A 16,471-nucleotide genomic window follows, 5' to 3' on the forward strand; every position below is an offset into this window, starting at 1 on the left:
TCTCTTGCTTTGCATTTTTTGTTTTCGGGATTTCTGGGGGTGGGGCAGTAAAGATCGTAAAAGTTTTCTTTGCGTAAAGCATACGTATTTCCGAATTTCCGTGACGGACGGAACGAAGCTAAATTTTGCATTCAGGAAAAGTTTTGTTATTGGATTGTGTCGAGCAACACATTTCATTCGGATTGATATTCCGGCAATGATTCAATTACGAATGCAAAACCTGATTCCTGGACTGACGAACGCATGCCTGTCTGCTTGCCTGCCTAGGTTGACCAGAAGTCAGCCAGGCCAGATCGGTCAGTAATCGATGATGGTTCGATACCCGTTCGGAAAGGCAATAAATCTCGGTAATATATTGACTTTCTGATTTGAGCTGGTCCATCAGATATCGGCTCGAGAGCTTTGTTGGGCTCCGAATTTGGCGGAGATTTGAAATTGAAAGCATGCCTTAGAGGTACTGATGAACTTCACGTATGGGATGGGACATGGCAAAAGAAAATGGCTCTACTTTAGATGAAATAGAAGTTCGACTGTACGTATCAAATCCTTTTCAAAATAAATTTAGGAAGCCTTTTCAATTATTCGCTCAGAATTTGGCGCAAGCATTCTTAAGAGAATCCCTTTGCCAATTTGGTAATTTCTAAAGTAATTTCGCTACGATGTCTTTTGACAATTCCTTTGGATTTTTTTCTTTACTCGGTGATTATTTTAGAAATGTATGCTTTGGAAGTTCCTTCTTAGATGTCTTTATTAACATATTTCTTTGAAATTCCTTTGGGTAATTCTCGAGCAATTTCATCTGTGGGAACTTGTTTAGAAAATTGTATAAAATTTATTCGGTTATTCTAATTTCTAATATCTTAATAAAATTCTTCAGCAATGAATTTGAGATTTCCTTCTGCTTCTGCTTTGTTTCTAATTTGCATCGGCAATTATTTTAAAAACTCATTCGGTATAAACTCGTTCGGTATTAACTTCGGTATTTTTTGAGAAACTTCTTCGGAAATTTTCAAGAAAATTGCTTTGATAATTGATTAGGCGGTCTTCTGTTTTTTTCCAGAATTTGATCAAGAAATTTATTTGGTAGTTTCCTCGCCAAATTCTCTGTGAATTTTTCTGGAATTTTTTTTACAGTTTTTTTTTAATTCCTTGGTATTTAAAAAAATCCTTTGAACATTTTCTCTATTTTTTGTAACTCCATCGGCAATCCCATCAGCCGGCCTACCTGCATCTGTGGCGATTCCTTTAAGAATTCTTACGGATTTTTTTTTATTTCTTTGTCTCATTTTTGGGAGGTCACTCGGCTATTCATTTGATAATTCGTTTGGCAATTCCAAAGGATTTTTTTCTACATTTTTTTTCTTTTTTTTCGGATGTTACTTTAACTATTTTTTCCTAATTCGTTCATAAATACCTCAGGTTTTTTTTAATTTCTGTTCCTGTTGGTGTGCTTCCTTTTGAAATTTATTCTGTAATTCCTTCTGGAATTTGTCCTATTTTCATTTTGAAAATTCCATTTGAATTTTTTTGGAAAACTTTTAATTTCCGAAGGAATTACTGAAAGAATTCACAATGCAATGAAATTGCCGAAGAAAGTCTTACAGGATTTACAAGTTGGATTTTCAAAAGCAAAACAAATTTTCTGAAAAAATCCCGAAAGGAATTTGCCACAGAATTTCCAAAAGTGAACTAATTAGGAATTAACAAATAACACCCTAAGCATTTTTCGTAGGATTGCTTGAAGAATTCCAGATAGAGAAGCCTCAAATATTTCCAAAAAAGTACACAAAAGAGTTGTCGAAAATATTTCCAATAAAATTGCCGCATGTATTTCCAAAGTGAATAAACATTATTTTTCAATATTTTTTTTTAATTTTTATGTATTCTCAACTCTTTGGTCAACTGCGTGTATGAGGTTCATGTTAGCAGAGCCTTAGAGTCGAAGGATCATAACCTTATTTGCTAGTTTACATATTTCTAGTAATGACAACTCTTCAACCATCGAAATTTGAACGAAGAGTACGTCGGGTTGTTTTTTTTTTTTATTGTTGCTAATGGTGATGATGTTGCTTGTAGTTCATCAGAAGGTATTTTATAAAATGGAGCTATTGGTCGACTATCATGCTACCCGATTTGTTAGAGACATTGCTTAAAGTGTCATTGACAATTGACGATTTGTGTTGTCTTAATGAAATGACCATCCGCTGTCGACAAGCACGTGTGATCCTTGAGACTACTAGGCTACATATTAATCACAAAAAAAGTGGTGTGGAAAAAGCACCATAGGAGTTGTCAAATGTATTCTTAAATAAATCTTCTTCTTCTTCTTCTTCTTGGCGTAACGTCCTCACTGGGACAAAGCCTGCTTCTCAGCTTCGTGTTCTATGAGCACTTCCACTGTTTTTAACTGAGAGCTTCCTCTGCCAATGACCATTTTGCATGTGTATATCGTGTTTTTTTTTTCCTTCTAAACCATAGGGGGATAATCTGCTCAACAGACACCCTAACAGAAGGTTAGGGTAGTGTAGGTCTGACAGGCCGTCTTCTACAACAAAAGTAAAATCCAGGACTACTCTCTCCTCGTACCCACTAAACCATTCCTATGGTCGCCAAACCCTACGTCTCTCCGGAACCACCAAGAAGGTATTGCTTCAGAGAGGGGCTAGTGCACATCGCACCCACAAGGTTAGCTGCGTAGCCTGCAGCAACGAACATCGATGACTCGCTTTGGAGAGTTCATCACGGTAGCATGCTGGCGCTTAGCCAGTTTCCCGAGTGGTCCTCGCCACTCCCTTTGTCCTCGGAAGGCGGGCAGGGTCAACCCCGCCCGCGCCCTACTGCTGAGCGGACATCAAGAACTGATGCCCACGTGCAACCCGATCTGACCTGCCCGTAAGGAAGGGTATCACTACCCTTCAGGCCCTATCAGATGCACCCGTAGGTTGCAGACAGCAGGATCTCACCTACCCCGACCCTTGCCGGGGACCCCTTTCCAACCGCGGGCTCGGATCCAACCCAGTAGACCGACGCCACGACAGCACCACTACCGGGACTTCCTCTCCGCGGCCACTTAATCGTTGTAAGGGTCGATCTCGACCGCAGGGCACCGGTATGACCTACGAAGCCGACTCCGAACCCCTGGACCACCTCTTGTACTGCATCTGGACTAGCCATTCTCCGAGTCCACGCGCCACCTCCTCTGTAGCTTCCAGACGATGTGAGTAATAGCCGTTGAAACGGCGTTCCAGCCAAACTCATCCCTACACATCCTCTGGACCAAGTTGTCCGGAGTTGTGTCCTCCCCGCATGTGGCAAGCATGCGGTCACGCATTGTGCGAAAACGCGGGCACACGAACAAAACGTGTTCCGCCGTTTCCTCTAAACCATTGCACACTGGGCATCCGGGAGAATCCGCATGCCCGAAACGGTGTAGATACTGTCGGAAGCAACCATGACCTGTAAGGACCTGTGTCAGGTGGAATGTGACTTCCCCATGGCGCCTATTAATCCAACTATCTACCCTCGGTATCAACCTATAGGTCCACCTTCCTTTGGTGGAACTGTCCCACGCGCGCTGCCATTTGACCATAGAGGCCATCCTGACAGTCCTGCGTATGCCTCTTGTGCCGCGCATTTCGAAGCACTCCATGTCCTCACTGATAAGAATGCTGATAGGCACCATACCAGTAACGACGCAGAGAGCGTCGTGTGACACGGTACGGTACGCGCTCGCAACCCTCAGGCACATAAGCCTGTAAGTACTTTCCAGCTTCCGTCGGTAGCATTTAGTACTTAGCGCGGTGCCCCACGCCGGGCCGCCATACCTAAGTATGGATGTAGCAACACTAGCCAGAAGCTTGCGCTTACTGGCGTACACCGCAGAGCTATTGGACATCATCCGGGACAGTGCCGCAATAGCTGTGGAGGCTCTTTTACAGGCATAATCGACGTGGCTACCGAAGGTAAGCTTATCGTCGATCATCACGCCCAAGTGTTTGACGGAATGTGTATATCGTGTGGCAGGCACGAAGATACTCTATGCCCAAGGAAGTCAAGGAAATTTCCTTTACGAAAAGATCCTGAACCGACCGGGAATCGAACCCGTCACCCTCAGCATGGTCATGCTGAATACCCATGCGTTTACCGCCTCGGCTATATGGGCCCCTTCTTAAATAAATCATTGGCTCCAGAATCTTTCCAGAAGAATTTCAAAGCAATTTCTGAAAAAAAAAATCAAAGGTTAAACTGAAAGGATTCCCAAAGACATAGCGGAATGAAGTTCCGAATAAATTTCCAAAGGCATTGCTGAAACAATTCCAATAGAAATTGCCGAATGATACCCAAAAGCCAATTGCCTATTCATTTTTTAAGAAAATTTCGAATAGAACACAAGACTATCACGCCGAGGACCTGGGATCGAATCCCACTCCCGACATACTCACAAAATGTGAGTTCTTCCTTCGGAAGGGAAGTAAAGCGTGGGTCCCGAGATGAACTAGCCTAGGGTTAAAAATCTCGTTAATACAGACAAAAAAATACTAAAACAGTGTGCAAATTTCCAAAGAAATTACCGAAGTAATTTTCACAAAAAAAAAAAAAGTAATTTTCAAAAAAAAAAAAAAAAAAAAAAAAAAAAAAAAAAAAAAAAAAAAAAAAAAAAAAAAAAAAACCTCTATAAAAATTACACAAATAATTCTGCAGGTCTCTTCAGAAGCATTCCTGAATAAATTTCCAAAAAAAAAAAAACTTTTAAATCAATTCCCGTGGACATATCAAAAAGAATTGCCGAAAGAATTATTCAAAAAGGGAATTCCAAAGACTTTGCCAGAAAAATTCTTAAAAAAATGCCGAGTGAATTACCCGATTTTCTAAAGAAATCCCAAAGGAACTCTTATACCGTCTTACCCCCGCACATTCAATAAACACTGCTATTGATCGGGGTAACGTAATCAAGTTACCCTATACTGCCATACGCTTTGTTATTTTGTATTTTTTTGTGCTTCCGGAACTTCTGACAAATTAAATACATGTTAAACTTATCTTCTTTGCATTTTTTTTTTTCAGAAAACGAGAATCCTATTTTGGAACGATTTTAAGTATTCAAATCCCCCTTAACGAATTAGGAGTCCGATGCCCAATATCTAAAATTGAATCCATTTGAATTATTTTTTCAAGCAAGAAACTCATTATCCGCCCCGTCAGAGAATAATCCATCTCCATTCAGGATCCACAGATAGGATCATACCTCACTGGCGCTGCTGCTTCTGATGATGATGATGGCAAAAATCGCGTTGCGACTCGACACCCCCAATCGGTTGCCATCGTTGCTAATATTTGTCACATCGATAAACTCATTTTAATCTGAGTTCCTGATCATCAGCCCCTGCAGCACCCCAATCCCCACCACTTCGCCTATAAATATCCGCGACTGGCAGCCGGAAACGCGTAATCAGTCAAGTGCAGAAAACATTCATTTATTTAATAATCGTACGTCAATTATAGGACCCCCTTGCCTCCCTCCCCGTGTCGTCGTCAATCCCACACTAACGGATCAAGCACGCTCTAGAACTCCAGGATGTAGAGATTTATCCGCCCCCGCACTTAGATCCCCTCGTCCAACGACGACGATGGCCATCATGATTGATACTCTCGACGACGAGTTGAAGCTCCACTGTAGCGGTGACGACGACGACAACAACGACGGCACGAGAGAACCCGCCTGGCTGCTTCAGCTGTCTGCTCCGATGGCTTTGATTTGATTATAGTTAATGACAAATTATGTGACGAATTTCGCTCCAACGACGACGAGGACGAGGACGATGCTGATGATGATGATGACGAGAGCCGTGCACAAACCCCGATCAATTTCAGTGCGTGTGGAAGGCGTTTTTTAGGTGGTAGGGAAATGGGGATATGGCGCTCATTTATAAGTGAAAAGCGAATTATTTACGTCACTCATCACATGATGATTGGGCTGAATGTTGAACTCTCGTTGAAACGCTGGCCGCAGATGACGAAAAAATAAATTTGTAAGATCTATGATGGATCACAAGCAGAACTAAAGAGCGCACAGTTTCCTTTCCCATCATTAGTAAAATGTGTATGGTATTTTCATCAATATAGACTCTTTAGTAGCTGAAATCTTCTTGGGTCTTAAAACTTTATAAAGCTTAACCTTCAATTACACTTAACCTTCATCGTTTCAGTGAGTTTCAGGAGATTTTTCAGGGCATTTCAGGGGGATTTCAGAAGTGCTCCCGGAGGTTACAAAGAAAAATCTGGAAGTCTTAGTTGATTTTAGAGGAGTTCCAAAGCAATGCAGGGAGTTTCAAGGGACTCGGAGGAAACTGCCAAGAACTGTGCTGTGCCTGAGTATTGTTATTGGTATTTTGAGGAGGATTAAATGCATTTCAAAGGGCTTCATGAACTTCATGTAGTTTAAAGAGGTTTCAGAAGAATTCAAGAGAAAATTCGAAGATAAAAGAGGTCTCATGGGGGGAAGTGTTCCAGTGGTGTATTTCAAAGCGTCTCAGAGGGGTTTCAAGGGCCTTACAGAGTTTCTGGGGGATTTCGGAGACATTTTAAGGCGGCGTTTAAAAGAGCTGTAATGGATTTCAAATGTGGCTTGTGGGAGCTTGGCGAAGTTTTTGGGAGTCCCAGAGAGTTTAAGAGAGTTCAAGACAATCCAGCGTTTCAGAGGCTTTCAGCCAGCTTCAAGAGAGCTCCAGGAGGGTTTCAGAGGGGTTTGAGAAGGGCTTCACGTGAGCGCTTATTGCGTTTCTATGAGTTTCCGTGATTTTTATGTAGTTTTAAGTGTTTCAAGGGGAATAGGAAGGGTTTCCAGAGGCTTAAGGTAATCAGAGAGGTATAATAGCATGTATAAGAGAGCCTTTGGGTAGCTCCTGGAGGTTTCAGAGCTGTTCCTGGGGCTTTCAGACGTGATTTATAGAGGTTTCTAGACGTTACAGATGGTATTCTGGGGCTTCAGGCAGTGGCAGGAGTTTCAGGGGTTTTCAAGAGAGTTTAAGAGAAGTATACGTGAATCTTAAAGAGTTCATAGTAGTTTAGAAAGGTTTCATGGAGCAGTGGACTGCTGAGGGTTTCAGGAGTTTCCGGTGGGTTTAGAGAGGCTTCAATGCATGCCAGGCGAATCAGTAGGTCGCAGTGAAGATGTTTTTTTTGTGGGAGTTACACCGAAAAGTCCTCTAGAAGTTTTACCCGGATATAGTTGTAGAAGATCTACGGTAAATTCCTCCAGCAAATCCACCGTGAGCTCCTCCAAGAGATCCATTGGACATTACTCTAAGAGCCTCCACCGTGGATACCTGTAGAGAGTTTCACTGGGGATTTCCCTAGGGATAACAGCATAAATTTCTCCACCGCTTATTCCTGGAAGTTTTTTTTTTATTCTTAATCACTTAACCTAATTTACAGGACAGACAATTAAACGTTCCATAATAAATACAAAATTTACCATAAATAATTCAAAAAGTCCCAGTGATAAAACAGGGGTGTAAGCAGTAATAAATAACAAAAGTTCCATAAACAAATACAAAAACGCATAAATAAATCAAAAGTTTCCATAAATAATTGTTTTTTGAGCAATTAAAAACGTCAAAAATGCAATGAATAAATCAACTGTTGCAATAAAAAAAGCCAATTTTCCCACCAAATAACTTCGAATTTTCCATAAATAAATCCGATTATTCCATAATAAATTAGAAAATTCACAATAAAAAAATATCGAAAAAGCAATAAAAAATTCAATAAATGCAATAAAAAATGACGAAATTACCCATGAAAAACAAATGCAGGAAAGTATGACACAGTGAAATGCTGAATCGCACTTATATGACTAAAACGACTGAAAAGCTTGCATAACTATGATTGCAATTTACCGAGTAATTGCTTGCTGTCCGAACTCGCTATCGCTCGTCGGACCTAAAAAAGGGATAACATCTATGTTTGCATTATACCGGGCAAATTCTTGAATCTGTGGTTTGCCTAGAACCGAATCGATGCAGTTGCGGTTCGTCGGATATCGGAAACTTCGGCGGCATTCTGCCGCCTCAGTTCCTCAATCCTCTATGCGGCTTCGCCGCATGGTCTATATAATTTTTGGCTCAAAATGCATTTACGTTTATTGCTCGTTTTTTGATATTTATTGATAATTTATTTTTTTGTTATTGCACTTTTTGAATTATTTATTGCTTTTTTGATATTTTTTTATTGTGATTTTGTGAATTTATTATGGAAAAATCGAATTTATTTATGGAAAATTCGAAGTTTTTTGGTGGGAAAATTGGCTTTTTTTATTGCAACTTTTGATTTATTTATGCATTTTTCTATTTGTTTATGGAACTTTTGTTATTTATTACTGCTTACACCCCTGTTTCTTCACTGGGACTTGTGGAATTATTTATGACAAATGATCACTTTCTTATGAGTCGTTTATATTTTAGCCAATTTACAGCTCTATTGTCCACTGGGGCACTACGTGAGCAATTTAAATTGACAGCTGCACTTACATTTTGTACAGCGCCTAGATTCTATTCTACTTTATCGAACTGGTTGCCTTTCTGCTGCTTTCACTTTTTCTACTTTATACCTAGTAGAATGATGACCACAAGGATGATGATGGATGGCCGTTGTTCCTTTCCAGTCCGTTTGGGGGTCCATTATGAGTAGCAGTTCGCCGATGTCCAGGTATCCGGGTCTGTTTGAGCAACGGGGCTCAGAAGAGGGTCAAGTGTCAGTTGCTCTCGGGGGAAAAGCAACTGACGAAAAACTGTAAGTGCCGGGGCTGGGAATCAAACCTATGACCATCCGCATATGAAGCGAACGTGTGACCAACTACGCCACGGGCCCCGGCTATTCCTGGAAGTTCCCCTGTAAGGTACGGGAGGACTTAGGCCGGGAATTCTGGTTGCAGTCTCACTAGAATTTTTTCTTGAAATTGCACTGCAAATTCCTTTCGGAGCTCTTCAAGATCCTCAATTCCACCAGAAATTCACCTAGGGTTTCCAAAGTGAACATCACCATGAATTCCACAAATGATGTCTGTATGAGTTCTACAGGGATATCTTCTGGGAGTTCCACCAGGAACTTGCCTAGAAGATCCACCATAAATTTCTAAAGGAGTTCCGGCAGGAATTCCTTTTGAAGTTCTCTTAGGAATTCTTCTCCAATCACTAACGTGAATTCACCAGAGAGTCACTCCGGAAATTACTATAGTATTTGCATCGGAAATTTCTGCATTAGCTTCACCAAGCCATTCTTTAGATGTTCTACCAGGAATTCCTCTAGAACTACCACCAGATTTTTTTCTAAAGATCCCAAACAGAATACCTTAAGGAGCTCAACCGATTATTTCTTAACGAGTTTCATTGGAAATTCCAGCAGGAGTTCCTCCTGAAATCCCTGTAAGCTTCCTGTGTATTCTCGAAATTCCACCAGAAATTCCTTTGTGAGTTCCGAAGACAGTTTCTTTAGCAATTACACCAATTAGTCCTCTAGAAGTTTGACCGGAAAATATTGTAAGAGTTCCACAAAAAATCTTTTTAGTTATTTCACCGGTTATAACTGTAGGAGTTCCATCAGGAATTTCTCCATTAGATGAACCAAAAATTTCTCTCATATTTCTTCTAAGGGTCCCGGACGTAATATCTCTCGAAGTTACCGATTATTTCTCACCGAGCTCCACTGGAAATTCCGGCAAGCGTTCCTCCCAGAATTCCTGAGGAAATTTCACTGGAAACGGTTCTCGAATTTCCATCGGGAATTCCTGCAACAGTTCCACCAGAAATTCCTATAGGAGTTCCAAAGAGAATTGCTCCAGCAAAACAGCGATTATTCTTCTAGTTTGATTGGAAAATCTTGTAAATGTTCCACAAACAAAATTTTGGAAGTTTATCTGGTTAATACTGGAGAAAATCCATCATAAATTCCCGCTGCATTTCCATCAGGAATACCTTCATGAAATTCATCAAGAATTGCTCTGGAATTTCTGCAGAAGCTTCAGTGGAAAATCTTCTGGGAATTCCACTGGAAATTCTCTTAGGAATTCGATCAGGAAATCCTGCAGGAGATATCTAGAGTCTCCGTCACAGTTCATCGTATATTTCCACAGGAGTTCCACCATGAATTCCTATACAGAAAAAAAAAACATGTAAAACTCAGCGAGTTATCATGCACATAAAGGGAATGCTAGAGTTAGTGCATATTTACATGAGACATCATATAAAATTACGTTACAATCGTGTAAATTTCCGCTAATGGTCATGTAACCGATTGGAGTCCATGATGGCTTACGCGTTGATTGGCGGAAATTTACACGATGGTGTTGTAATTTTACATTATATTTCATGTAAAAGTGCACTAACTCTAGCATTCCTTTTATGTGCATGATTTCTCGCTGAATTTTAATTACATATTTTTTTCTGTGTGTATGAATTTCACTGCGAATTGCCTTGGGAGTTCAATCGAAAGTCCTACAGGAACTCCTGTAGGACTTTCAATGGAAATTATTCTAGAAGTTCCATCAGAAATCCACCCAAGAGTTCATTCGGAAATGTGTTAAGAGTATCAACAACAATTTCCCAAGGAGTTCCACCAGGAATTCCTCTGGAAGTTCCACTGCGAATTCCAGCAGTAGTACCGAGAACTTCTCTAGAAGTTCCACCGAGAAGGTTTTTAAAATTTTTGCCAGGAATTCCTCTAAAAATTGCAGGGGGTATTGCTCTCCCTGGGAGTTCCAGTAGAACTTCCTCTAAGATTATTCCACTGGTTATTGCCAGTACAACTGGCAATTCTTCAACTGAGTACAACTGAAAATTCTTCAAGGAGGTTCACTCTAATTTCTTTACTAGTTTTACAGAAAAATCTTTTAAAAGTTCAACCAGAAACTCATCTGTGGAAATTTGTAACAGCTCCACCGCACAGATTCTTTGCTAATTTCTTCAAGAGATCCAGCGGAAGTTCCTTAAGTTCCACTGGAAATTATTCTAGTACTTACAGCAAGAATACCTCCTGGAGTTTCACCGGGAAATTTTCAAGGGGTTCTTTATTAGAGAATATATTAGAACTTCAACCACGAGTGCCTCTGGGTGTTTCAAAGGAACTCTTCAAAAACTTCTACTAAAAATGTGTCTATGATTTCCATCGGGAAACCCTTCAGGAGTTCCTCCAGGAAATCTTCAAGGATTTTCATCGGGAATTCCTCTAGAACTTATATAGGAGCTCATCCATCGCTAGGAAATCCATCGGGACTTTCATTATGTCGCTTCTCCTGGAATCCCTCCAGGAGTTTCACCGTGAATTCTCTGGGAATTTCTCTAGCACGAACTTCTCCAGTCGATCATCCAGAATTTTGATCAATAGTTGCTCAGAAAATTTCTCCAGGTCAATATCTCTAAATGCCTTGAAAAGTTGTGACGGAAATTATTTTTTTATCAGTTTCCGGTAGTTTCATAACGATTCCCTATAACAGCTTAGAATTCCTTCAACAGATTCTTTTTTTTTATTTATTCGTCGTCAATCATATGTAGACCATTTGTTACAACTATGTTTTCTTAACCTAACATTATTTTTTTAGTAACGAATTACATTCAATTGTCTCTTAAGCTTAGCTTTCGACATACCGAAGTCAATGGACTCACATTGTTCATTATATAACCTCATCATTTGATTTATAGGTCCAAACATGGCATAATTAGTACGATAGTGATTAGTAGAAAAAATGCTGAGATCTCGTAATTGACGAGTAGGTGCATAAAAATTCAATTTTGATAAAATTTCCTGTGAATCAACTTGGTTGGATACGACGTCATTTATAAATGAAATCATGGCGAATTTTCGACGTTCCGGGAAATCGACGAATTCCACGCGAATATCTTACATATTTTACCGATAAAGCTTCTTGAGGGATTCCCGATGGGACTCTTACAGGAATTCATGATGGAACTCGTGCGGAATTCCCATTGGAATTTCTAGAGATCTCCTAGAGACATTTTGAGTGGATCGTAGCATAGCATAGCATAGCATGTATACTTGCACAAATCGTGGATGGAGCTGCAAAGATGAGTATATCCATCGCCATTGCAGAAATAGCTACTATCTACAATGACATAGACCCACTCATCTCCACACACCTGGCCAAGTCCTTGCAAGCATTTTTATCAAATCCTATCATCAACTTAGAAAGCGTCCAGAACTGAAACAGCTTCCAATAGATGACAGAATGGTAAATGTAGCGAATATGTAATAGATGTTTGGTTATGTAATAATTTAGTGTATAATAAATTAATCGGAAAGATCTCACCAAGTTCCATCTCGTCGGAGGGTCGCACCTACGTCTGGATTTCTTTATTTGCTAGCTGCACCATCCGAGGCTCAACAAACCATCATAAATGACTAATTTACTTTGATTGTCGAGCCAGCGTTGAGCCCACCCGTAGAATGTGCTGCAGCACTTGTTTGCATTTTGGGTTGAGTGTTAGCACTGGCTAAGTGCATTCAAATATTGGACCCCTCTCGGCACTATGCATTTCACTTATTATTCAAAATCAGGGTAGCATGAATAAATCATTCCGGAGAATCCGGAATTTTTTTTTCTCACAGCGGGTCCCGACTGTACTTCACCACTTGCTTGAAATAAAGTATGAAAGTTCTGCTCAGCGGTAACGAATCACTCCAAAATCTTCTTCACACTGCCCCCCAGTGCCCACAGGCAATTAGTTCAAATTCCACTTAATTTTCACTCGCGCGCAGCTTAAAATCTAAAGAAATGGCGTAGCACCTCCAGCCGAATCAAATTTCTTCATCCGATTCCAGCGAGAAAAACACGCAAACGCAAAAGCACTGTCAAAAAACGCGACCATTCGCGGTCACGGGTTGCTGCGATCTCTAGAGACATTTTGAGTGGATCGTCTGGAGAAATTCCCGATGAAATTCATAGAGGAATCCCGTTGTGAACTGCAGGAAAAATTCCTCTGCTAGTGGTTTTCCAAAGATTTTTTTTTATTTATTTGTTTTTCTTTTTTGAATCACTAACTTTTTATAAATCTCCCGAAAGCTATCACACACCAGAAATTGTATGATTTCTTCTGAATCCATAAATGTTTTATCCAAATCCATAGCTGTTTTTTTTGAAGTTATTTATCCTTTGGAACACCCTGCTTATCCGTGAATATGGTTTACTGCCGTGTGCAGCATAGTTGTCCCATGTTCTATGGGAATCCCTATTAACATGGGACAACTATGCTGCACGCGGCAGTTTAGTATCATCGATTTTTTTTTTAGTTCTCCAAAATTTCAAATCAAGGTCCCTTGTGCTGCTTCAAGTCGGCAGCTATACAGCACCTCTAATGCTTTCTCCAAATATTCTCTCAAGGGTTCTTCCTAGGATATCTCAAAGAATATCTCCGGGAAATTTCTTCTAGCAGTAGAGAAATGATTTTATGCATATCTCCAATCACTCAGGATTCCTCCACCGATTCTCACAAATCTCTCTGCAAATTCCTACAAAACCCTCTACAGGAATGCTTCCGATAATTCCTTCATTTTTTTTGTTTTATTCCTTGTTGGGTACATTAGACATACTCCATTAGTTCATCCTAGGGATTGTTACCAATTCTCGTCAGAGATTTCTGAAGAAAAAAAACCTGGAAAAATTTCCGAAAAAATCCTTGGGAGAATTAAAAACCAAACTTTAAAAGAAATCTCAGAATTGAAAATTAAAAAAATTAAGAAGAACTTATAAGAATATCTATAAAAACTGCCAGAGAAATTATGGATAATAAATCTTTAAAAGAGTGCCCAGAAAAATAGTTGAAAAAATTCTTGGGAAAATGTCAGAAAAATATGGCAGAGAAATCTTTGGAAGGATAACTTGAGCGATCATTGCAAGAAGACTTTAAAAAATCGTAAAGAAATCTTTAGAAAAACTTCCAGGGTAAACATTTTTTTTAAATTCTTAAAATAAATCCTTGGAAATTTTCTATAAGAAATCAATGGAAGAATTCCTTTCTATATTTGAAGGATTTTTTTTATGGAAAAAAAGGGATGAAATCTTTTTAATATTTTCTGCAGAAATCTTTAAAATAGTTTCCAAAGAAAATCTTAGAACTCAGCGGAGATTTTTTTAAAGAAATTGTTGATTTAATTTCGAGTAATTCTCGGAAGAGTTACTATGTGAGCCCTTGAAAGATTTCCTGGAAGAAATCTTTAAGGAATGAATGGAGAAATTTCAAGAAGATTACTTAAAATTACTTACTTTTTGAAAGATTACTTCAAAAAATTCGAGGACGTGGGCTTAAGCAATTTCCTGGGGATAACGTTGGAGGATTCTTAACAAAATCTTTGAAAAAAAAAAAGATGCGGAGAAACTTTTGTATGAATTATTGAACAAATCCTTGAAAGACTGCCGCACATTAGATCGACAAAACTTCTTAAGAAGCTTCTAGAAAAAATTCTGCAGAAATTCAAGGAAAAAATATTGGGAGAATTCCAAGAAATTTTTACATAAAAATCCTGGAAATTTTCGGATAAGCCCAGCCCAGGATAATTTTTGGACACATTTTTTTAGAAAAATGTCGAACATTTACTTAAGATAATTTCTGGAACACCATTACGGGCGTTTTTTGCAGAAATTAAAAAAAAAAACGTGTGAAGAAATTTTTATAACAGTGAATCCTCAGAAGCATATCTAGAAAAGTCCTCACAGGAATTCGTAGAGAAAATCTTGGAAAATTCCCCGCATTTTTATTAAAGAATCATGGAAAGAATAACTTCCCTTTACTCGCTTGAACCGGAGGAGCTATAAAAGACCCCAGCGATGAAACCGAGCCTAACTGAATGAAGTTGAGGCTACATCGGCCATACAATTTGGTCCCAGGTAGCTGAATATTTTTTGAAGGAATCCTCAGAAGAATTTCCCAAGAAATTCTTTGAAGAATCCCTAGAGGAAGCTTTTGAAAAATTCCAGAAAGGATATTAGAACAATGTATGGACAATACAAGAAAATTCAAGAAAAAAAAACCTGGTGATATTTGATTTCGGGAGATTTTCTCGAAGAGTCCTGCATGGAAAATCTCAGATCAGCCCTTCCAAGATTTATTGAAAGAATCCATGTAAAAATAAGTGGATATATTTCTGAGCATAATTTCAAGAAAATATGTATATCTAAAAAAAAATCTGGAGAAATCCTTGAATAAACTCCTGGAGAAATCCTTTGAAACATTAATGGATAAATCTTGGAAGAATTCTGGAGAAATGTTTGGAAGAATATTGAAACAATGCTTCGGGACATCCTTGGAATACCCTTTCCACAGTAACGCGTTAGCACCACGCTGATGATGTGTTAGCGGGTGATCGCTTAAAAAAATGTTTCGAATATCTCCGGAAGAAACAAAAGATGAGTTCTTGTAGGAGTTCTCGGAAGAATTCCTTGGGGAGAATAATTCTTGTAGATATACGAACAAATTCTAAAAATTCCAGGGAGAATTCCTGGAAGAAGTCTTTAAAGAATTCTCGTGCAGTTCTTGGAAAAAAAAACTTGGAGAATTTTTAACATGTGTCTTTGGAAAGAAAACCCAATGAGAATTCTTAGAAGAATTCTTGAAGCTTATTTGTAAGCATTTCCAGAATGTATTCCTGTCTGAAATTCTTGCAAAATTTCTTCGAAAGATTCTTGGAGGAATTGTTGTAATTGCAGGAAACCCCAAAAACAATCCTTGGAATAATGCCTAGAGGAATCATAAAATCAATTTCCCAAGTCCCAAGGAAAATTCGGGAAAGATGGTCGAAAAAAATCCTGGGAAATTCTTGAAAGAATTCCTTGAGAGATCCTTAGAAGAAGGATTTCTTGATACAAAAATCTCGTTGAAAGTCCTTGTAAAATATCCTGGAGATATTAATGGTATAATTCCTTAGAAGAATCCTTGAAAAAAATCCTGGAGAAACCTTAGGAAGAAATCCCAGAGAACCGCAAAGAACAAAAAAAATAAAAAAGTGAAAATTTTCAAGCTAGAATTCAATAGTAATATACACTTTGAAACGCATCACCATGTCTGCGAATCCACAACTGGGTGCAAACCGATGTATATTGAGTTAACAATCTCGCCCCTAATTTGCACCTTGTCTGCAAACACAATCCACCTCTAAGTTCCGGAACTAGCGACACCTTGCTAGTGAAATGTACTCCAAAGGAATTTGCCTTCCAGTCAGTAGTGCTGACAGCACCGGCGAAGGCGAGAAAAGATGAACCCTTGTTCTTCTTGCAGGTACTTCCACACAATGGCAATGCTGCTGTTGCTTTAAGATTCATGTTCTCGTAGATCCATGATGCGGCAGCAGCGGTGGCAGCCGCCCATGGAGGAAATGGGATGATTAATGCGATTAAGAAAATGCGTCATCTCCTTTGACACGACGGCTGGCTGTTTCGCAGGATCGCACCACCGTTCTTCAACGTTGT

At 39.3% G+C, this 16,471-nt stretch overlaps 1 protein-coding gene across 22 annotated transcripts in view; it reads left to right on the plus strand.

Moving 5' to 3' along the window:
* Positions 1-16,471, plus strand: part of LOC109422898 (disintegrin and metalloproteinase domain-containing protein unc-71) — a 1,549,374-nt gene that overhangs the window by 1,151,298 nt on the left and 381,605 nt on the right. The gene's annotated exons all lie outside the window — the stretch shown is intronic.

The sequence above is a fragment of the Aedes albopictus genome, chromosome 1, assembly GCF_035046485.1.
Source record: "Aedes albopictus strain Foshan chromosome 1, AalbF5, whole genome shotgun sequence".
In the NCBI taxonomy this organism is placed as follows: Eukaryota; Metazoa; Arthropoda; class Insecta; order Diptera; family Culicidae; genus Aedes; species Aedes albopictus.